Source organism: Aspergillus glaucus (assembly GCF_001890805.1).
Source record: "Aspergillus glaucus CBS 516.65 unplaced genomic scaffold ASPGLscaffold_3, whole genome shotgun sequence".
Taxonomy (NCBI): Eukaryota; Fungi; Ascomycota; class Eurotiomycetes; order Eurotiales; family Aspergillaceae; genus Aspergillus; species Aspergillus glaucus.
This window is the reverse complement of record NW_019170455.1, coordinates 1,314,402-1,318,865: the sequence shown is the minus strand read 5'-3', so window position 1 is coordinate 1,318,865 and position 4,464 is coordinate 1,314,402.

Sequence of the window (4,464 nt, the reverse complement as noted above, 5' to 3'; positions counted from 1 at the left end):
ATTTTAAAAGTGATTCCTCTTCTATTTGTGTCAATTTATGGCTATTGGCGTGGGTTTGATCTCGACTTGTAGTTCCATGAAGGCGTGTGTAGAGAGTAGACTTTGGGACTTCAAAACAGCGTGCTGCTTCACGAATAGAAGAGATTTCTTGCTTCTTGATAGCCTGGATAGCTAATGAGATCCTACCCTCCTGCTCTATTGAATTTCGAGAGCTTTGGGAGCGAATTGGTGGCATAGTGGGTGGTTAAAGAAAGAAGGATGCACGAAAATGACGCGGTCGCGTTGGGTGTCCAGCTCGCTTACGTGTCCAGCTCGCTTACCGATTACGTTAATTACTGCTTCAGTCTTTAATAACTGGTGTAGGTGGTTGAAAAGATGATGCACAATATCTGATGGCACATCCTGCAAACATCACATGATGTGAATTACAGTAAACTTTTATCATGTGACTGTACAGATATCCCATTCAAACCAGCTCTTGGAATTTAGGTACTGAATCTTCAGACTACTCCCCTCACAACTGAGAATCCCCACATGGCAGAAATTCTTATACAGATGATGAATGATATGCACTTTGCTCTTGACAACATTCATGACAATCAGATCAATGATGATGCATTGACCAACTGATTAAGCACTGTACTTGATTCCCCTGCTACAGTACTTGTTCAGAGTCACAGGAAGTTATGTCACACTGTCCATAGCAAACAATGGCATAGTTGGATAAGATGTCATTGAACATTTTTGGGGCATCTGGAAGCGTCTTCAAGGCATTGTTGATTTGTTTGCCAACCCTAACAAGGATAAGCTAGTGGCAGTGCTGAAATTTAAATCAGATGTTTCAACCCCAGAGATGCATGATTTGCAACATTTTGGTTGCCAATCCAAGCAGAAATCAATGATTTGAAGTGTTTTATGTACAAATACTCATTTGAGAAATTCCTGAAACATTTCAAGAAGGGCATCAAACCTTACAGCTGGTATGATAGACTGAAAGGCAACCTGCTCCCAAAAGTTGCAAAAGGATGATAATTCTTCTATTGCACAAGGTCTAATAGCTCCAGTGCAACAAATTATTGAATGCTTTGAAGAGGTCTGTGATTTTGTTGGATCCAATCAGAAATTTCCTTGTGATTTTGGGCATTTCAAACTTGCCTTAGAACTTGCCACCACACAAACTAAGATTATGACCAATGGCCAGAATGATGTTTTGTATATTTCATCTATTGACCCCATTTATCTGAAATTCATCAGAAAGGTGTCCTCCCTTACACACTCAATTGATATTCTTATTCAAGCAACTTATTCTCCTCAGGTCCAGCGCTGGCTCCTTTCCAAAAAGTTGGAACTTGTGCCTAGCCTACAAGAGATGATTCAGTTCCCCAAGGAAAGCAATGAATTTCAGAAACTGGCAAAATCAGCAGTGTCTTCTCAGGGCCAGGAGTTCCAAGATGATGAATACCTTGCAAGTAACTGAGCAACAGGCCTTGGCTTCAAAACACTTGTTGTCCATTCTGAATCTGCTCGCTCCCCTGCTGCACCTTATAAAAAACTTCATGGTTCTAAATGCATCTCTTATCTGGGATATTCCAAATTATCATGTCTGTCATGTTATTATCTCTTTGAGTCAGTCAGGAATTTTTTTGAACTACAACTTCAATATTAGAGGTTGTCATGGGAAAATGTATGCTTAGGCATTTCCAGAAACTGCCTTGCAGGAGATTGACACTGAAGCTGTATCAAAAATCAAGAAATCCTTTACAGACATGGTTTATCATTAGTTACTGATGTTATAGTTGGAAAACAAGATTTTCTGGCACTGTCTCAGGCTCCATCTGACAGTTAGGCTGAAGATGATTCATGACTCTGAGGTCCAGTTCAACACAATGCAGGCCAACAAATAAAGGAAACAGAACAAAAGGCTGAGCAAGTCCAAGTTGAAGGAATCAAAGAAATGAGCTCTGAAGGGCCTCAGAGGATGGTGCCCTCTCCTCTCCCTCAGCTGTCACCCCATTTCTTTGTCTTGTACTCAAATAAGAACTATTAAAAATGGAGTAGCAGCAGTATATTATAATTTATTTTAATTCACTATATTATTACTAGGTAACTTATCTTAAACAAATGTTTTATTTTCTTCCCCCTATAATATTTCACTTTATATTTAATAAAGAGCTGAGAACCCCTAATATTATACTTTTAAACTACTCTAACCTTTGCTTATTATAGAATGGCCTTAACAATACATCTCTATAGACTTATTCCTTTCTCTCACAAGAAGGGATATGATGCTGCATTAACAATAGTAGATTAATTTAGCAAGAAACCTATTAGTATTCCCTACAGAAAGATCAATATCCCTAAGAATATTATATACACATGTTCATTGAGCATGATGATGTCTTCCATTTTATAGAGCATTTTCTAGTCTAAGACTATGCATGCTCTACCCCCAAGAAATGGAAATCATCATCATCATCCTCTTCAAAAAGGAACCTGATATAGATGAGAAAGAGGATAGGGGAGATAGGTGAGCCTTGAGGAATGCCTACAGAGATGGGGGCTTCTTCAGTACTATCTCCAATTCCCCATCAAAGGCCAGCTGAATGCTTCTATCAGAAAGGAAGCTCTGAATCCATTGAATTAGAGCAAAAGGAACTAAGGAAGCCCTAGTCAAAAGCAGACTCTGAGCATTTGATTGATAGAGACATGATCAAAGGCACCTTTAACATCTACAAATAAAGTAGAGGTGTGCTTTTTATCCCTTTTTACAGTCTGGACCATCATGCACTAGGGATAGAACAGCATCTATTGTAGATTTCTGCCTTCTGCTCCCCATTTGATCATGATACAGCAGCTTAGATCCTGGGAGTTCTGCTAGATGAGCTAACCGCCTAGCTAGGATCTTCTCAGAGACCTTGCCTAGGCAGTTAAGGAGTGAAATAATCCTGTATGCCTTTGGTCTTGAGTAGTCTCTCTTTGCTGAAGCTGCCTTCTTCAATACAACTCCTTTCGCTGTTTTCCAGCACCTAGGATGGTAGCCATGCCAGATAAGTGATGGCGGAACGCATGTATATTAGACAAGCACTGAAGGTCTACTGGCACTAGGCTGAAATAGTAATAGTGCGGTTGTAACCCGTTTAGGTACAGGGCCGCCTGGAGCGGGCACGTGACCCTGACATTCCTTAGGGAGACTGCTGGGCGAACGTTAGAGACCCCAGCATTCAGTCTAATCACCAATGGGACTGGCTATTACTACTGAAGTTGTTACATACATATACTACCTCCATATACACTCTATCACGCTTCTACCATAGTTTACCCCCGCTGGGTGGACGACCAGTTTAGCAATAGAGCCTATGGAATCTATGAGGTAGATTCAAGTAAGCCTTTTGAATGATTTTAAAGGATATCCCATCTGGATCAGGTGCTTTTTGGATTGAGCTGGTGAATATTGCCTCCTTTACTTCACTCATCACTACCTTTGGCCATTCCCATTCACCAGTCTGGTAAGATGACCAGTCCACTGGCATAGAGTTAGGGGGTTTTTGAAAGAGTCGTGAACACAGCATGAGCCTTATCAGTGAATGCAACTGCAGTAGCACCTGGATTAGCATGATCCTGATACTTTAAGGGAAGTCTTAGACTACACCAGTTTAGATAGGAATATCATTCCGTCAATATCTACTAGTCCGAGCCCGTGGCATCAGCTGCAGAGGTTGCTAATCATTTAAATAGTATTAAAAGACACTTCAGTGCAACCTTATTAGTGTTTAAGATATATATAAAGTCTTATACATACTAACTAACGTAATCGGTAAGCGAGCTGGACACCCAACGCGACCGCGTCATTTTCGTGCATCCTTCTTTCTTTAACCGCCCACTATGCCACCAATTCGCTCCCAAGGCTCTCGAAATTCAATAGAGCAGGAGGTTAGGATCTTATTAGCTATCCAGGCTATCAAGAAGCAAGAAATCTCTTCTATTCATGAAGCAGCATGCTGTTTTGAAGTCCCAAAGTCTACTCTCTACGCACGCCTTCATGGAACTACAAGTTGAGATCAAACCCACGCCAATAGCCATAAATTGACACAAATAGAAGAGGAATCACTTTTAAAATGGATCCTCTCTCTTGATGATTGCAAAGCAGCTCCTCAGCCAACCTCTGTACAAGAAATTACAATCTTCTACTTGCAGCACATGGATCTACCCCAGTTCAAATAGTTGGTGAAAAATGGGCTTATAACTCTGAAACGAAACCCAGAGCTTTTAACCTGATTCTCAAGACACTATAATTATGAGCGTGCAAAGTGTGAAGACCCAAAAATCATTCAAGAGTGGTTTAATTGTGTGCAACATACAATACTTCAATATGGCATCAACCCTGATGATATCTACAACTTTGATGAGACTGGCTTTGCAATGGGTTTAACTGCTACTGCAAAGGTAGTAACAAGGTCTGAATAC